This window comes from Lepisosteus oculatus, chromosome 5 (assembly GCF_040954835.1).
Source record: "Lepisosteus oculatus isolate fLepOcu1 chromosome 5, fLepOcu1.hap2, whole genome shotgun sequence".
NCBI lineage: Eukaryota > Metazoa > Chordata > Actinopteri > Semionotiformes > Lepisosteidae > Lepisosteus > Lepisosteus oculatus.
In genome coordinates, this window is record NC_090700.1 from 50,340,246 (window position 1) to 50,360,760 (window position 20,515).

The window sequence follows — 20,515 nt, forward strand, 5'->3', positions numbered from 1 at the left end:
AGGTCACATATGTCACTGTCGCATTGATAAGCAGAGCCTATTTAACCCCTCCCGTGTTTTATCTTTCTTGATTTTAGGCCTGACATTCAATGTGTTAAACCTCTCATCACCTGTGCCCAATCAACTCTTTCACTAATAAAGTGATTTAGTGGTTATGGAATGAAGTTGCTCAAGCCTGTCACACTCATTCATAAACTATCAATTAAACAAAATAATTATTAAAGTATTTATCTAAAATCTCCTAATTTCTCCAAATGCATACATGAGTTTCAAAACATTTTTTTCAGTGGAATACAAGTATTGTGCAAGTTTCACCATTTCTGTATTAATTAAAGCTGAGATTAAACCTTTTAATAGGTCATTAAAAACATAAACATTCAATAACAAAGGATGTTACAAACATTACAAGTTACAAACAAAATAGGTTATATGGTCCATTCTGATTACTGGGTTGCTATTTGGTTAAATGGTAACAGCCATGATTGACTTTACTTTTATAACGTTTACAAATTTTGTTTCCTTTTTGTTTCACTAGAAAGCATAAATGAACTGATAAACAATTGTTTAATACAACTGGATCACAGGAATTAAGATTTCATTAATATTCATGACCTTATGATTGGGAATTCTGAACCAGCATTAGCTACACATTGGTTTGTGTTAAACAAGAATGCCTTTTCTTCCACAAAAATCTACTCCCAGTTCCCTTCACACCAGCTTATTCCAAACTGCAACATACAGACATATTTAGCTTGCAGCACAGATGGTGGTGATATTTCCTTTGTTGGGACTAGCTTTCACCTATAAGACACATTACATGAAACAAGTAATCTTGTAACAGAAGAATCTTTGTGATACAATAGAAACCTGTTTAGAGAAAAGAGTGTGAGTGTAATAATAACAGTGAACAGTTTAAGCCAAAGTAAGTATAAGTGCGATTTGGTATCGCCTTTATAGAATTCCCAAAGGGGTTGGGAAATAAACATGACATCTTTTAGACGGAATATGTGCCAGTCTTAGCCCTGCAGTGTTGTTCCCTTCCTTATCTGGCCCTATGGATTAATAAGGTGTGGATTTTTTCAGGCTTCATGAAAATAGATGGACAAGTGTGCTTAGTATGCTTTAGTTTTACAAAGAGGAATGTTTTCATCTTGGGATTGGCCCTCTCTCCTATTGTATACTGAAAGCATTGTACTTGGTTTTATAGACTTATTCACTGTGGTGTCCTTAAGCTGTCCAATTTACTTTTTACATCAGAAATCGCATTATAGATCATTAACATGTCAGCTATCAAAGAATGAAGTTTAATTAAAAATGTAAGTTACATTCTTAAAAGCATTTTTAGGTGTGTTTGATAAAAAAGACCTGAAAGTAAAGATAAATTATCCAACTTATCAATGTTATTAGGTCAATCATGCACTTAGGGCAACCATCCGCATTAACACCCTCAAACACAAACGCCTTAGTTCTTCTATTAACAATTTAAATGTTGTGTAAAATGACTTCAGTATGTAAATGATGCATCATGAATTTTTGTTGGTTTAAAAACAATAAAATACTTGTGTAGATATAACAAGACACTGTACATCTCACTATTTTGCACCTAATTATACTGTATCTTGATTTAGCATAATATCAGTTTTGAATTAAATGGCTGCCGCCTCCCATTTACCACAACTTCTAAGTAGAAAGCAGAGAAGACCATGTCTCATTGTGATTTTAATAGGTCTGATTGCAGTTGTGAGTAGAAATAAAATTTAGTTTATTATAAAATTAAGATTTAGGCATTTACAAGTGCTATGATCTCATGCGTGATGGGAAATCATTACATAATCTTGGAACAGCAGAACAAAATGTATGGTTTTCTAAGGTTTGGAGCCTAGCTTTGGCATCTAAAAGAAGACCCTAGTCCAAAATATACAAAAAACATATAAATGTATAAGGAGATAATCCATTGATGTCATCTGGAACCAAAGTGTTCAAACTCTTAAATGAGAATCTTATTTAGAAATACACAAGGAGTTAGTGCAAGAAAGTCACTACAATTGAGTGAATTAAGTTAAGATGCAAGCTCCTGAGTACAGAACATACTGTACTGTATTGCCATTTATTAAGAACATGTTTAGATCCACCAGCAATTACTGCAGTACAATATTCAAGCCCGGAAAAAAACAAATTCATGGATTAGAATCTCTGTATTATATTGTACAGATACAAACAATGCTATAAACTTGATAAAAGACATCTTTGCAACTTTGTGAACATGAGCAAACAAGACTCAGATCAAAGAAGACAACAGCATTTCTGACCTGTGTATCTGGGCTGTTTCCAAAGCCATCAGTAGTCAAACTAGAGTTGACGCAGTTGCAGAGATCATAAGGAGAACCAATCAGTTTAACTTCAGACTTGTCAGAGTTCAGATGTAAAACATTTTGTTGCACCCATTTTTCAACATTATCTAAGCACTGTGACAAGGCAGATAGAGCTTGATTAATGTCAGGTTTTGTGTGAACATAAATGTGGATGTCATCAGCATATAAATGAAAACTGATAACATACCTTTGTAAAATGTGGCACAGTGGTAACACCTAGAACAGAGACCTGCATGATACCGATGTGAGCAAGGAGGAGCTATACACAATTTGCTTCCTACAGTATGTTTGGCTTATGTCCATGTGTGGTGTGACAGGAAAATCTGCCATAAAATGGCAGCTTTTACATGCCCTCATTCTTTACAACATTAGAATCACATTGAAAATATATTCAAATGTAAAAGTTATGCAGTATTTATTTAGCAGGGGTTTTTATCCAGGTCACTACATGGATTCTAAAGTCTATTAATATTTCAGTGTATATTGTACCTGGCCATTAATGTTGTGTAACAGAACATATGAGGTTACAATATACTCCAGATCACCTGGCACTCGTGAGGTATCCACACACACACACACAAACAAACATTTAATTTCAGTTATTTTTCCTAATCCTTATCTGTTTGTTTTTCTCTTGAATTTTGTTGGTTGCAAGGTCACATTAAAGATGGAAAAATGTCTGACATGATTTATCTTAATTTCTGGTTTACATCACAAAAACCTGCAATTTCAATAAGGGTGTGTAGATTTTGTATTTCCACTGTAAGTAAAATATACTGTAAGTGTTCCTAAAGATGGTCTTTTGCAATATGTTCAGAAAGTTTGGAAATATTATACCAGCTACTGCTTGTATTTTTTATAGGTCTTGATTAAAATGAGTGATATTAGAAATATTTTGTTTAATACAATATAAGAAAATGGATTGCTTACCATTTTCCTTAACTTCAGTTGCTATAACATATGGTCTTGTTCTTTGTTCAGCTGTGTTTAATAACAAAAAATATTTTAAAAGAAGATGATAGAGGTAGTTTGAAAACAAAACTGTGAATGGCTCTTAGTGTCTTTCGGTGATGCAGGGTGGTTTGGAGGTTTGACAACTTGAAACATAGTGATGGTGGCTTGTGGGCCTCATTCACAGAGTTTAGCTGTTCCTTCTGTCTTGCACCATCTACTGTACCACACTGAGATGATGGTTGACAATTTAATCGAGAGCTGGCTAACTACAGTTGAATAGAAATCATATCCGTCATCTTGTGGGCCTTGTTTTAACTGACTCCATTATGTTCCCTCTCTGCTGTGCCACTGATCACTCAGCCTCTGTGTGCTTGTTGTCGGCCTATCAAATTGTCCTTTTAGGTCTCTCTTATATCCAGCGAGGGAATTGCTTCTGACAAGTTATCAGGACCTAAATGGTGGTCATAATGGTGGATTATCCATTGACATAGCTGCTGATGAATTGGGGAGAGCAGAATGACATCCTGTTTATTGAAAGATGATATCTTCACTACAAAAGAGAATTTCTTTGCTTTCTCATGACATTCTTAGAACTGGAGAAAAAAAGAGAGTCAAGATTACTAAAAGCATATTTTAATGCTGTTCCCATTGTTCTATCCTCAGTTTGATAGTTCACACTATTTCCTGGTTTCGTTTAATATGACGGCCGTGAACAAAACTCAGAAATTCAGACACAACTGATCCTGTCAAAGGGTCTCCGATAGCTTTAAAATTTATTTTTCATGAAAATGTATGTATTTATTTTTGGAATGGGTCATTACTATGGAAAAGCAAATGACACATGAATTAGAGACATCAGAAGATTATCGACACAGTGATTATTGTGTTTTCATACTATGTTGCTGTATCATTTTGCATTACATGTACCGTATTATGATTTCTTCAAAACATATTAATGCCCTATTTACAGCTCTCTCTATTCTTATAAATAGACTGTGAATAGATAAACTATTAGTGTATATACTGTATGGTAGGTATTATATATTAAAAATTGTTAATGATTTCATCCACACTATGTTGTAATCTTATGGATAGGCTCTTTATAGAGCAACTACATGCCTTTCTTCAAGAACTGGTGTTACAAGCACATATTGTTAATAAACACTGCTGAAGATTAAAGGAAGTTCTGTAATATATGTACCAGTGGTTTTCACAGTTCAATACATAATTTTGTGAAGTTTAATTGTAGGATTAAAGCTAATGCATCTTAACGATTTGAGGATGTATTTGCATTCTGTGTCCTTTTATTTTGCTAACAAAATATCCCGAAGGGGTTCTCAACCCATCCTAAGTTTATTACAGAAAAGCAGCAGGGAGTATAAAATTGTTTTATTCCCTTTTTAAACCCTTCCTCAGCATAGCTCTGTACCTGCTTTGGAGATAAGCACAAGATTCATTCTATCATTTTGTTAGCCCAGCGGCTTTTTGCGAACGGTTCATTAGTTTAGACAGAAAAAAAAATCACAAAATCTCAGACATCATCTCTGCAAGAAATGCAAGCAATTTTGAATAAAATGCCTCTGAGCTTTGTATGTAAATCAGTAGGAAGACTTACAAATGAGGAGCCTGAACAATAAGAGGAAATTTGAATGTAAACGAGCACAGTTATTCTCTGTTAAGGTCATTTTTGGATTACACTGGTATCAAATTAAGAATAGTCACTCAAACAGTCACACTTAGAAAAAAAACACTAAAGTGCATTCAGGAAACATATTCAAGAAACATTCAGATCTTGAATTTAATAAGGTAGCTAAGCCAAGCAGAATATGAAACAGTTTTTGAAAAATAGAATTCAGTGTGTTTTTTGGTTCAGTTATGAAGATAAACTGACAAGAACAAATCTTGTCTCCAATAATAAGCTTGATATATGTAAAAATCACATTTGCTGAAAGTAGATGGGCTGAGATGGTGATTAATAAAAGATCATTTGAAAATTAGTTGGGCAAGTCATTTCTTTTCACCAAGTGGTATTATTTTTAAAGCATAAGACATCCAGTTACGATAATCTGTAGGAGATAGTTCTAATTAAACTGTGTTTTTGGTTCTTTCAAAGGCTCATTGACTAGTGCACATACTCAGCTGGATTTTTTACAGGCTACTCAGCCAACACCCAGGTGAATTTGCAACACATTATCCTATGTCTAGGTACACTCTGCTCTGAATAGTCCCTGTTGAATGGCTTTCAGAACAGATCAGCTGCAGTTATTCACTCACATGGTAGCACACCACACACCACTATCCCAGCGTCTGTCTCTGCTAGCAGCAGGTGGCACTGCACTGTTGATATATCCAACCAATTATTTTTCACAGGTAGACATGCTCTCGTGAGCAGTCTTTTGACTCCAGAGTTCTGAAATGAAAATACATGAGGAAAGCAATGCAGGATTTGCAGCTACAGAGGCAGGGAACACTGGGAGCAAGAGGAAAAAGAGAAAAACAACAAACTCAGAGAGCAATAGGCAATATCTAGGTCATGTAAAAACCTATGTAGGAATTTCTGAATGCATAAGAATGAACGTTGTAAACATAGACAATGCTTTGAACATTTTTTTCTGAAATCTTAAGGGAGTCCGTATTTTTTGGAGATTCCTATGTTCCTAATAGAGTAAACTACAGTATGCACTGGTTAGAGATCATAATACTCTGGAAATCTTCACAATACACAGGAGCTTATTTGTTTTATCAGAATTTGGATTTAATGAAATAGCATGATTAAAATGTGTTTTGCAAAATACACTTGAACCGCATGTTATCAAATATATTGTTTTAATATATAGGCTTGTCATTTTTTTTTCTAGGACGTCTTACCTGCAACATGTTAATGACCTACTTTCTGTATTTTGGAAAAAAGCCTTCAGAGAAAATGATGACCCTTATACTAGTGACCCTTCATTACCTGAAACTCCATTTCATTTTACCATTTTCTAACTTATCCTTTAATCAGTCCAATGCTTGCTTTAAAAGACGAAATATTACATTTTTGCCATATTTTAATAGTAAAGAGTATTTAGTATTTTAATTGTAAAGAAGAAATAGCTATTTCTGTAGGTGAAAGTGCAATAATTTTTTTACCCTCTCATTAAGATCTTAAACAGCTGCAAAGTTCCAAGCCGTTAAGTATTTTTGTATTTTGGTTGTGTCTTTTCAGACACAAACTGCTTGACAGTTCCAATATTTACAGGTGGACATTGTTTGCAGTCATTTCTTTTGAACCACATCGCTTCAAATCACTCCCACTTTTACTCTTGCATGGATTGCAGTTAATATTTCATTTTAGACTTAATTGCTTCTTTGTTTTGCACCAATTTCTCAAATTAGAAAGAATAACAACAGCATTGTTATCCCAAAAAAGACAGTTTGAATAAAAAGACACAAAGGGAGAACGAAGGTCATGTCAGTCACCATAGAGATGCTACATTTGCAAAGGATATAGACTATTTTGCAATATTGTGCAGGAAATATGGACCCTGTAACTTCTTTAAATTATTGGGAACAACAAGAAAAACTGGTCATAAGTTTCATAGGACCTAATATATATATAATATATAAGTACTCTTTGATGGTGTGTATAACACTGCAAAGAGCTGACACCTTTCCTATCAAATTCAATGTGACAAAAGCTGGTGAATAAAATGAATAAATAAAAATGATTTCTACCTTTTGGGAAAAAATGGAACATTATAACAGAATGATTCTATTTAGTTCTGCGCTTCCAGACAGGTCAATAAAGTTTCTTTATGTATCATTTTCAATAAGTCAATGTCATCAAGCATTATTTCACTATAGTTTGATTTACTATTTAAACTGTATAACCAAGCATAAAGTAGGTAGAAAAAATGAGCCACAGTGCACTAATCCCTTTACACCAAGAAAAAGAAATGGGTACTCCTATATGATTTGATATAGAAAGATTTTTAAGGTCTGTTTTTTTCTCATTGCAAGACTATTTGGCTGAATAAAATAATTATATGAACTATGGTTGTTCCACATTCCTCTGTAGGGAATGTCCACAAGTCTGCTTTAATATTAAGCATTAGCAAGATCACAGAAATGGCTAGTTAAACATATGATATTTTAACATTCAGAACCCTTACAAACCATAAGAATGCCCAGAAGAGTCCAAAACGTAAACATTTTGATTTCACAAAAGAAACATCACCTAAGACTCTCCTAGACAATGTTCAGTAGGTTTGTAGTAAAAAGTCTATGAATGTTAGCATATATTGTGGAAAGAATAAAATTCTGTACGTAATGTTAATGATAAACAATGAAGTAGTTAAGTTTCACTAAGGATACTGTGCACAATTCTCAGAAGTTCTAAGGAGAAACTTTTAGAACAGTGAACAAGAGATATCTTTTTACACACTAGATGACAAGTGGCTGGAACAAGCTACTGTACCAAATTGCAGTGACTTGTAATTTTGTATAACAGCATTAGGGAATGCACAACTTTAGTTACAGTATCATTGTAATATATCTGATAAATATATGAATTGTAGTACTGTATATGAGTAAAATGTTTATTAGATATCAATAGAAATGAAAACTACTCAAGATGTTTAAAGATTGTTGCATGTTTAATACAGATGTGTTGTGTATGGTGGGGATCTGTGAAGCACACTCGTGGTGTTGATCACATTAAATGGTAGCTGTTACAAACCTGTTTTCTAATTTACCATTGGGAGCTTTTTATTGCAAAAATAATGAAGTTCCCTGCTGCTCTTATGCATTTAATATGTTCAGAAAAACATACTATATTGCTATATTAGTCACTGTAATATATTAGTAAAACAAATCATTAGCTAGTGTTTGTATTTAGGCCCTATCAGCATGTAATAATAATACCTTATTAAGGTAATGATCAGCACCTGAGAAATAAGATTACTTTAGCTCTGATTAATTTCAGAGTCAAAACAGACAAAAGAGTGAAGTTGCAGAAAGTGCTTCTTTTCAAAGATACATACACATGGGTACAAAATCCCTTACCTCCACATGGCACAATTCAGAAGCAATTATTTCTCTGTAACATGGTATTCAATTCCTAAAACGAGCAATAGAGAGTGCGAGAGGCAGGGGGTGGATGGTGGAGGATAAAAAAAATTAAATAACACTCATCAATCTACATCAAGGGGAAAAATAAAGCCTGTTTGGCCTTTTGATCTCATTTTCAAACATCCATTGCACACCGCTACCACCAAAGGAATTCAAAGCAACTGGCGAAAGCTGTGGTGGAGAGATATGTTACAAATTTCCTTCCAGATAATGACACCATATTTACATACCTGCCTAAAGAGTGTTATAAACTCTATTTGATCGGCTTAGTAATTTCCTCAAGGTTTTATAATTAAAGCAGATATATTAAGAGAGAAAACATTAACCCTTTTTTAACAAAGCTTGTTTTGTCAAAATACATAGTCGCAATGACTTTAGTCATTTGCATTCATTTTTTAAGATGCTATGCACATACTGTACATTATACAGTACATGTAGGACATGTGCTTCATTTAGCATACAGTTGTGGCAGTTCACTTTTCTAAAAACTCATTTTGAATTTGCAACAATGTTTTATTTTATTGTGTTCTATACAGGTTTCAAAAACAATAAGTAAAATAGCATTGCTCAGACAGAGAGATATGAACAAATAAATAGATTCAGTCTGTAGCTGTGATCTGTATTTGAAGTTCCCACAGTACTTGTAGTAATGTAAGAATAGATCGGCTCTGATACCCTCTTCATGAGTTGTAATGTATTGATATTTATTACACTGATTATTATGGATATTATTCCAAGATATCCCTCTCCAAATACAGTAGGTGATTTGGCTCTTGCCAAGAAAATAGGAGTGACATATGATCTAAAAACATTGTTTTAAGTTCAAACAATGAATCAATACAGTTTATACTACATATTTTTTATACTTCTCAGACTGAGAATCATCATTGGAAATATTGGAAAAGAGGATACCATCTACTGTATCTATACCATCTATACTGTCTTCATTATATAATTAATAAATTCTAAATATCTCTGACGGTGAGATAATCCAGCCTAATTTACAGGAATGTACTTTAACATGTTTTGATCCCCTGATTTCTGTTACTATGATGAGAACCCAGAAAGTCTCCTCTAGACTTCTTGAATGATAATCAAGCTAAACACACTTTCACAGTGGGGTTTCCAGATCTTAACAGGTAAACAGTCTCTCCATATTAGACAATTTTGAGACTGTTCAAAATGGTTATTTCTGAAAATGTAGTGGATTAATTAAATTAAAATTGCAATGTTACCTTGCACAGAAATACAGTCTGTGTTTTTGTAGTTGTGGAACGTACACATACTGTAAACTCCTCTGAATGAATGTGAAAAGTCTGTATAATACTAATTATCAGTACAAATTTGTAGCAATTATTTTAATTAATTTATCCTTAGCTGTCTTCATGTTTTAAACATCCAAAAGCATTTCATAGGATTAAAAACAGGGCAATAGTCATAATAATGCAAAACCAGATTTATTATTCTGCTTTGAAATGGTGAAAAAATAGCTTCAGTAGTGCTTGCCTTCTCTTCTTTTCCTGAAATGTAGTTGAAAGATTATACCTACTGTACATAGCAGACAAGGTGAAGTAGTTGTAATATATGTCTTTGATGTTTTTTTTCACAGCTAAATATCACTCCCTCTTTTAAATCATGTTTTTTAAGTTATGTTATGGAAATACAATCACAGTTTTGCTCAACACCCATAAAAGTATGTTTCTTGCTAATGAAGATGGGGTGACCTGGTAAAAGTAATCTGGCCGCCATTTGGAATATTTGTTTTGTAACTACCAAAGGAGGCATTTGATTTATCTAAAAAGACAGAACATATTAAAATAGTCATGATGTAAGGTGTATATTTTGGGAATATCTACAAAACCACAAACACACATCCACTTCAATGGCTCTGAGGTGGCACGACCTTTCCCCCAGGTGCATCTCATGCTAAGGAACTAAGGAACCTGAAGTAGCTCAACCTGTGATTAACCTCCCTAATTTATTCACAGTAAGAGTTCTCTCTGGAAACAGCATTAAAACATATTGTGCAATATTGTAATGATACAGTGTTTCAGGTCACCAGTGGCTGCTTTATGTCCAGAGAGTGTTAACTTATTTTCTGTTAGTAAGGTCTGAAATAAGGCAAGTAATTTTAGTAAAAATATAAGAGCTACTTAGTGCAAACGTGTAAAGCACAGCAGGAACATCAAGGCTCACTCTAAACTCCATATGGTAACGATGCAATTTTTGTATTTTACATTCCTTAGATTATAAAAAGTATAAAGTAAATTATATAAAGTCCTCTTAAAACAGTATGAAATTTTACATTGTAATCTTTACCACCCACAGAACATCTAGGCATAAAATACAAAAGGAACAGCTGACAACTCAGAAATCAAATTGTGCATTAAAAAACAGAAATGAGATAGAACATGAGACTCAGACATTGTGAAAGAAGTCTTTAAATATGAAGGCCTGTGTTTCTCCATATCTTTACATCCAAATGTTTTTTGGACATTTTCTCTTAAAGTATGTGATTACAGTAAATATGTTCTATTACTTAGAAGTTCGTTATATGGCTTTTTTATATTACGATTAAATTATAAATATTTCTAGGATGCACAGTAGGATATAGAAGGCTCCGCAGCCGAAACATTGTGTTTCCTTTCTTCTCTTTTCAGCATGGAATAAACCTTTACTTGTTCCTTTGCAGGATATAAGTGGGCTGAGCAGAGATACAGTACCTAAACTTGACTGACATTTAACCCAACAAACAAAATGGGTTAAATTTCCTATTATTTTGTTGCACTTTCTTATATTCTCATGCAGACCAACTATTTACTTTATTAACACATAGTATAACAGAAGGTCTTATTTATTACTGTGTGTGTAGTGATAATAGATTACTCCTTTACATTAATTAACATGATCATTGTTTTATTCTTTTTTTTATTTAAAGTATTTATTTACTTATTTATTAAAAGTATTCTTTAAACCTGCAGCACCCAAATGCTGCACTGCAATACAAAGGCTAAATTCTATTTTTTTTTATGCCTTAATGTTCCAGTCACTTCCTCTTCTCTGTGGTACTGAATGCAAGATTATATATGTACTTAATGTAAGGGGTGCTATTAAAAAAACTGAAGTATCTTTCAAGGCTGACACATATTGATGCTAATATGAATCAAGTGTTGTTTGTAGGAAGGAGAGATTTGCTTTTACCACATGGACATTGCTCCATCAAAATCAAATGGCAATTGCAATGCACATACAGAAAAATGACAGGGAAGGATGGAACGGTTATGGAATGAAATACATACGCTGTATATAGGAGAAATTGTTCAGATGAATGGTAGAATGAGGTCATACAAATGCAATTTCTGTCCTTCATGCTATTCCTCTCCCGTTCACACTTCCTCTGTGCAGCTGCCTCCACTGTTCTATTTCAATAAGATTAGTTTGGCCAAAGTTGTCAGGTGCAGTAAGTAGTATAAAGCACAACTATATAATACAGGAAAGCAATGAAGACATTTTTCCCCATTACAATGACGCTGCACTTGGCGTAACAATGAATAAAAACACCCTTGTGTTTTCTCTTCTGTTCAGCTTTTTGAATGTTAGACTTTTTATACTGTAGAAATTAGAAAGATCAATAATACTCCAGTAAGATACATTCTTTGTGCAGCTAAGGCTAGTCTTTTGGTAAAGGTTTTACTAAAGAGATGCTCAAGAGCAACAATTGTTCAAATGTGGATGCATATACAGTAGGACTCTTAAAGTTTTGGATACTCAACAGTAGACACCTTCACTAATGTGAGGGCTAGCGTTTTAACTACAGTACTTGCAATTATTTTTTAATACCTTGAAGTCAAGCATTCTGAATATAGTTGTTTTAGCAACTCCTGGTAGAGCATTGTTATATTTAAATGATTATTATTAAACAGTTTAAGATGATTAAATTAAATTTTTAAGATGAACGTTGCAAATACACAGGATGTTTAGTGAACAGTTATTGTCTATACTTAGTAGAGGAGTAAAATATGTAGAAATGCCCCCAAAGAATTCTTAGTCTCATAAACTGAACGATTCAAAAAGGAATTGTGTTATGTGTTCTGTTGACTGTGGATTAAATAGCTCTTGACCAATCACAACCAATCTTTGATTCCATGCTAAAACAAAATTAAAAAATTCATCTCCTGAGTTGCTTTCTTGTGTGTTTTTTAAAGTATCCCAAAACCTTATGGTAATTTGTTGATACGTAGACAGTATTTTCCATTAAGTTAGACTTTCTTACCAAGAGTAATGTTTTGGATAACTGCAATAACTAAATGGTTTTGATGGGAGTAAGAGTTTCTTCTAAATGTAAATCTCATACTCATAAAGAGTACCATGTTCTATAAATCTCCATAATCTGACTTTACAGTATGTAAAACAAGAATTAATTGGAAGTATGTTGAGTTTACAAAGATACTGTAGGTATCATACTTACTTGAAATGAAGTACATATAAATGACTAATTATTCCTTGTTGTTCCTATCATCCTTTTAATCTTAGTATTTCATATTTTTGGTTATTTCATTCACTGTTTATTTCCTCCTAGGTTTGAAAAACAATAAAAAAACAAAGGCCTTTTCAACTAATGCTCAACCCCCACTACAAAAGCTTTTATTCCTTAAAACTGTTTGGGATTTTCTCGTCAAAGCACATGATGTAAACTGGATCTGGGGTCCAGTAGATTTTCTTTAATTAAAAGGAAAGGGTTTTTTATGTGCATACAGTAATTGTGCTTTTTAATAAGATGTGTTTTGCACACTCCCTATGACTACCCATGCTTGTATGTTGTGAAGCTGGGATGTTATAACCAAGAGATTCACAGTAAAGTGATGTTAAGTGGTGTATCCTTCATAAAACAGTACAAAGTTATTTTCACAGCTATCAAGGACTCTTTTGTTTTAAGGGGGAAAACACTGATGCTATACTGTGACATGATGAAGTGCTGGATGCTCCTAGCCTTCTTGGCAGTTATTAACAGATAATAGATATTCTTCATGGGAGGAGGTTCAGGTAAGTTTTTTTTTTAATGTATATACTGTATACTCTGTATTATTTCATATTTGTGTTAATGCTGTCACTTAAAAGGGTTTATATAAAAAACATGTTGACATGATTTGTTATGAGACTGCAATGATGGTTAAATTACCAGAGAATTTATCTCTGCCATAAACTGTTTAGAATTAATAGAATTCTATCCTTTTTTCTAATTATTTTATTTATTTTATTTATTACAGTTAGTGGCGTACATAACCTAATTCGCTACAAAATGTTCAGCTCTGTAATTTGGCACTATTGTGATCTTGATCTACTGTATAGTGATCCTGGTTGAAAACAGAAAACTGCTGTACGTACTGTACATGATTTTAGACCAACAATCTTCTCCTGCAGAAATATTAATGCGTATAGTAGGTCAAAAGTGTACAAGGATATAAACCTATAAAATAAATGTTCCTGGAAAATATTCAGCCTTTATGACCACAGAAATGTCCAGTCTCTGAAATAATATACATTGTACCATCCCTGCCTTCCAGTAAACCCTTTAGCTCATCTGCTTTCTGTGGGAGTTATTTATAGCATCTTAATCTTGGTTCTGAAAAGTCTTCCCCTTGTTTTAAGTTTCTTAGCAGATCAATAACACCCAGCCTGCTCATTGGAATATGTGCAAATCCTACTATCATGCTGTCTCCATGTGAAAATCCTTTCAATATGAAAGCACGTGCAACATTCAAGTGCAGAATACAAGTCATTATTAGGGCAAGAAGAGTAGTTTCAGTTGCATGCTGTATAAACTTTTGTATTTTTTATTGGGCATGCACATAATAAACTTTATTATAAATAAAGTCTAATAAATGTACACTTCTTAACTATTGTTCTTCTTGTATGAGCAACTGGCACGCATTTTAAAAATACAGTAATGGAAGGTAGAAAATAACAGCAAAAGAATCAAGCACTTTTGTGTCCCTAAGTGGTCCCAGTTTTATATTGTGAAGAAATGTTTTCAAATTGCCCTTGTTATTAAAATGAAGCCCTTTTGGTAGCTATTCATTTAGCTTTGATGTGCTTAGAAATGCCAGGAATTCAATTAAATTGCTGGCATATGATTATATGCTATTAACACTTTTTGTACTACCAGCACTTAAAAAATGAAAATATTAATTACAGACTTTACATCAAAGAATTTGTTAGATCCAATGAAATATATTAAGTATTAATATTAGAAATGGAGTACAAGGTGTGTAAGTGTTTCAAATTTTATATTGGGAAAAGGTGTTTTTGAAATGAAATGCCATAGTAAAAATTGAAATATACAAAATCATAATCACCTTTAAGTTAAAAATGGTGTATTGGTATTTCATGGGAATACAAGTTTTAAGCATAAAGATTTTCAATGCCATATTATTGGAAAATAAATGCTAGGTTACTAGGGTTCTAGGCTACTAAAATACTTGTACATGTATGATTCTTATTACAGTAACTGTTGGCATATTTGTTAACATTTTCACTTAAAGAAATTAGAGGACATTGAAATTCAAATACAAGATCATATATAATAAATTATATAAATGTGATACAGTATATACAAAAGCAATATAATATGTAATATTCCACTTATTGATTACACTGATCTACAGTAATTCTATTACAGGGGGCACTGTATCACTGTTTTGCTCAGTGTAAAGTCTGTCAACATCTACGGTGCTTCATATAAGTCATAATATTTGATAGATTTGTAACAGTTTTTTTATTGAAATCTGTTGTTTGAATTAAAAGGGACAAGCGGTTAAATGTTTTCTTTTATAATAAATTTTTCTATTTAAGCTACTGTATGCAACATGCTTTGGCTTAGATGTTTTTAGCGGTGCTGCAGAACAAAATGCCTACCAGATGTTATATATTAGAGATGATACAGTAGATTTCCAGAATTACATATTGCAACAAATCATTTTATAAGTACTTACTATGTAATATTTTGTCTACAGCTGAATAGGTCACCCAATAAACCAAAATATTTTGCTGTCTGTGTGTGGATTCTCACTTAAACAACCACTTTCATACACAGGCCACATGGTGCTCTTCCTGATCCCTTCTTAGGGAGGAAAGTATAATTATATAAACAGCTTTCAGGGATAGGGATTAGAGGCTGCTGTAAGAGATGCTGTCTGTGGCTGGCAGATTTCCTTCATGAGCTGCAGAATCAGTTCTGGAATTTAACCAAGAAGAGGGAGTTGGCTTATGTCCTCAATAGGTTGTTTATGCAAATGCTTTTACACAAGTGCTTCCACATGAAAGGTGCTGATTGAAAAGTAAAGCCAATTAACAGGCTTTCCATTTTTTTAAATCTCACTTAAGTCACGGTGGCTAACAAGCATCATTGTTTGTGAAGTTTGCCATTTTATGACATCAGTGGTGGTAACCATTGCACAATTTGATTTTTGTCTCTCACATTAGGAATTTCCTTCCCATTTATTCATATATTTTTTGCCCAGAGATATGTTCTTATCATATATTGGATGTTATATATTGTATAATCATATATTTGATTTAACCTTCTGCAATAACCTTGCTTCTATGACACAATACTTTGTGGTTCACCCAATATCTTTCTGGGCATCTTTATCTTAATTGCTTTGTTTAGTTAAATAAACACATTAAGTTGTAATTGAGCAAATCTGTGGTGCAATACTTAGATACATAGTGAATTTGACGTCAGCATGCAGGCTTCTTAATTTTTTTGTGAAGAGGTAGGCAAGATGGTTTATTTCCTAACATAGCTCTTAAAGAGTGTATCGTCCATATTGCCATTTAACATATCTGCATCAAAATACAATAAAAAACTTACCATTTCTATAGTAACATTTTCATCTTGGTCTCTTAGTCCTAGATGGAGAAATTCATCTCAAAGTTTTAGTAACTCTGGCTTTCCATAAATAATAAATGGATCAAGCAAATTCCCATCTGTGTAGATGACTAAGCAGTCTGTGCGTCCCTGGGCAGGTTTTACACTGTCGCACATGCAATTGAGAAAATTATTTTTTTCAAGTGGACAGTAGATAAGAGTATCTATTCCGGCACCTGTCCAAATTGATCTTTGGTCCTGATGTCTTTTTTTGGATAAATAGTAATGGGTTCTTGGTTGAAATCTGTTTTTAATGGGCACAATACCGACTTGTAACTGGACTTATCATAACAATAAAACAATGTGAATTGTGGATTTTTGCAAACTTGCTGAAAACCCATTTGATTCAATGATTTTATAGAAAATATGTCATCTAAAACCACTGCGCAAAAATTGTTCCTGCATTACCTTGTCAGGCAAGAGCATTCTCTTTCTAAAATTTAATATAGCTTGTAGTACGAGCATTTGTATTAGCCTTTATTTTAAAATCTAGTTTATAATCTATCCATGTTTTGTACAATGTACCGTATAAACACTTTTAATTATACTATGGACCTGTGTAAGTATAATGACAAAGTTGAATTGAATGTACAATAGATCAAGGATACTGAACTTGCAAGGATTTTGAGTTTAAGATTTAGAATATTCCTGTTGGAAATGTTTTATTTTCTAAAACCCCCTCCCCCGGTAGGATATACAGTTTCAGAAACACTTGTATGAAATGTCAACGCAGGCTTGTGGTCAGTAACTATACATTGTGCTGTTTAATATGTAAACACATGTGTTCATTGTTAACTAAGCATTAAGGAGCTGTACTTTTCATGCAAATAAAAGTAGCTGAAAGTGTCTAGTATGTAGCTGAAAGTAGGTACAGCATTGTTTCTGCTGTATTTCAATTTGGTGGAGTGGAAGAAACCATAGCTCTTGATAAAGACAAATGTATAGGAGCATTTGTATTTTCAAATAAAAATAACCTTAACATAAAGCACTTATTGCATTTTAGAATACTTTTATCACTGGATAGTTGGTCCAATGGCACATCTAGCAACTGCCATTTTAGATTGAAGGAAAGGAAAACATTTTTTTGCTTAAGTTTTGGCAATAGATCCATTCCTACACTCTTGGCCCTAGCCTGATTTGAGTTGTGCTACTATTTACTGGGACTGATTGCATTGCACCAGTGGCTTATCCCCTTGCTTAGTTTACATGAAGCTGTAAGTGGTTGCACTGATTTCAGGTTGTTCAACTGCTGTGTACATTTATCCCTGCCCTCAGTGTCGGGTTTTTACTTACAATCTGTCTTCTTGTTATTCATGAGATTAAACCCTTAGCATGCATGTATACACATATAGCTGTGTATATTATATACAATATATTAAAGTATGTTTAAGAAACTTTGTCTTAACTTGTCTTCTACTTTAAAAGAGTAGAAGGTATGTTAGATATTTTATTATAAATCCAAATATCCAGAACCACCCACTAAATGTAATTTTGTAAGTGTGCTGTTAGGATATCTTTGTAAAAAAAAGATAGTTTTGTTCCTTTTGAGGTTTATCTGTGCTCATATTTCCAAATTTTATTCCTTAGCAACTTTTAGACTAACAACTGTTAATCAACAGCGGAAATGGATAATTGAGACTTGCTTTCTTTTCAATCACTGATTTGTGATGGGACAAGTGAAGTTGCCACCTGGTATCTAATTACATGAAACATCAAAGCCTTCAGTTACTTTGATTGTAATCAACATGTAGAGTGAGAGATACTGTAGCACTTCTTAAAATTGATTTATTTCTTTATTTTCTAGAATCTGAAAATTATTCTTGATGGTCATATTTGTAAAAATCCTATGAAATTACTTCAAATATTTATTTTAACTACAGAACTTTTTCTGAGATCTAAAGTGTTGATGCAACCAGTAATTAGTTGTATTGCAAAATAATTAAAAAACGTTTAAAATAATCAACATGTTTGCTTTTAATTTAGCACACCAAAATACATATGAACAATGAAATGCATAATAATTGTACAATTAAGTCAGATCTTTATGGTGGTTAAAATCAAGTGATGCTTCCATCTCCTGTAAATTTAGAGAAATAAAATCTCTAAGCATAGAGCAATGCTTCATTACTTTATGTTTTAAGGTCTGTTATTCACTTGACATGTCATTTGAGGAAAAAGACCTCCCACATAGTTTACCTGACCCCAGTGACTGAATTGTCCACTGTAACCCAGGGATAACCCAGAGCAGGGATATTTTCTACAAACTCCACAGGGGCTTTCAGCTATGGTGGCAGTTAGGTTTCTAAGTAATTAACCTTAGAAGGTTCAGAAACATTTCGTGGGGTGGCAGCACTGCCAGAGGTTGATAAACAGGATAGGAGAATAGTAGGAGGGAGATACAGTAGATGTTCCCCAGGTATGCGGCTCTGTTGTCTGCTTAAAGAAGGTTGAGGCTGTCCTGAAATTAAGAAGAGTACTGCTGAGTGATTCTCTCCCTGAGGAGGCACGGAGACTGAGAGAGACTGAGAGAGCGAGGAGGGAGAAGGTTGTTTATTTATAAGCTGTGGGTTGTTCATTTTTTTGCTTACCACTGCATTAGAGAGAGGGAGAGAGGATGGAGAAAGCGAGCCAAACATTTTCCCAAGACTTTATTGCCCTTTACTACTACTTTTGGTGTCTGACTTAGGAAGAGCTTGGAACAAAAATACCTCTTCTTAAGGAATTTAATTTTTTGCTGTTGTTGTTTGCACTTGAGGAGGAAAAGAGATTGAGAGGAGCTGAGGAGAGACTGTCACTTTAAAAAAAGGGAGATTAACTCAATATTGCACGAAAGCAGGAGAATTACTTGGGATTTTTAAGACTGGATGCTTAGCTGCTGCCTTTTTTCGTCTGGAAAGCTATTATCTGGAGCGCACTCCCAAGTTCAGCATCTCTGGCTGCAGTGCAGTTTCAGAGCTGTTCATTTGAAGGCAGTGAAAGCGAGAGGGAGAAAAGACAGGGAGACAGGAGACTAGCTATCATCTGTGGCCTCCTTTGATTTCAACAGGAAAGAATAACATCTTTTTTCCTGTTTCGTTTCCCTGCTGGGTGACGTGCTGCCGTGGGATCTGGTAAGTCCTTGATTGATTGATGCCCTTTTATTGTTTTGGACTATTGTTTAGTTTTTATCTCCATGCTTCTCAACATTGGTGTCCTGTATCATTCAATAGAAAGCTAGATGTGGATATGTCAGACTGTGTACACAGTCTTTTCTAGTCACCCAGGCATGCACACATATACAGCACCTACACAATCAGCTTTCACCATCTGTAAAGCTAACTTAATCTGATTATGACATACAGTTTATCCATCATATTATCATTACAGCAAGGTTTGCACTAAGGATGAAGTGTGTAAATATGGACTGGTTGATTGTCTTCAGCTTCATTACTAACAGTCTTTGTGTGTAGTAATAAGAATGTTTTTGTTTTCCATTTAAGCAAGGATGACTAAACATTTTTCACTACAGTGCAATCATTAATAATAATGGCTAATCACTAAGGGAAATCATTCAATGTCTTCGTAGTCCTTTTGTTCTGGTTATATGAAATAATTTTCATAAACACATTCTGCTGGTATATAGTGAAGTTGATTTATTATGTTTGAAAATATATACAGTGTTATGCACTTAAAGAAAATTAAGGGTAGGATATCATATTATATTTGGAAGGGAAGAATAGTAAAGTTGAAAAACAAATAAGAGACTTGGAGCTCCTGTTGTCTGTTGGAAATATTTTGTTGTTAGTAACATTATAGATGCAGGCAGGAGAAACGAAATCATTGAAAGAAAATCTGTTGTACTTTAATTTTAGCTTTTGGCCCATTAGTCAGTATTTTAGTGAGAAATACAGCAGAAGACACTTTGGGCAGCAAAGAGCCCATTTGTGTTCAACTTTTGTTTTACATTTCTGGCTTTCTTGTTTAATGTGTAATACCAATATAATATACATATACTGTATATTCTCAATATCTCTGCTGGAGCAAGATTTAATATTTAAGTTATCAGTTTTATAAAAAAGTACAGTATATACTGTAGCCTCTTTCAGGAACTGCCATATGTTGGCACTGTTTGTCCATTTCAGATCAAGATTTGGAAAAATCCTTTGTA

At 33.6% G+C, this 20,515-nt stretch overlaps 1 protein-coding gene across 2 annotated transcripts in view; it reads left to right on the forward strand.

Moving 5' to 3' along the window:
• The first annotated feature begins 18,778 nt into the window (after positions 1 to 18,778).
• The window catches only part of lingo1a (leucine rich repeat and Ig domain containing 1a), a 489,573-nt gene continuing 487,836 nt past the window's right edge, over positions 18,779 to 20,515 (forward strand). For both annotated transcript variants that reach the window (XM_015343759.2, XM_015343762.2), the window contains exon 1: positions 18,779 to 19,478. The gene's annotated coding sequence lies outside the window, so the exon portion shown is untranslated. The remainder of the gene's footprint in view (positions 19,479 to 20,515) is intronic.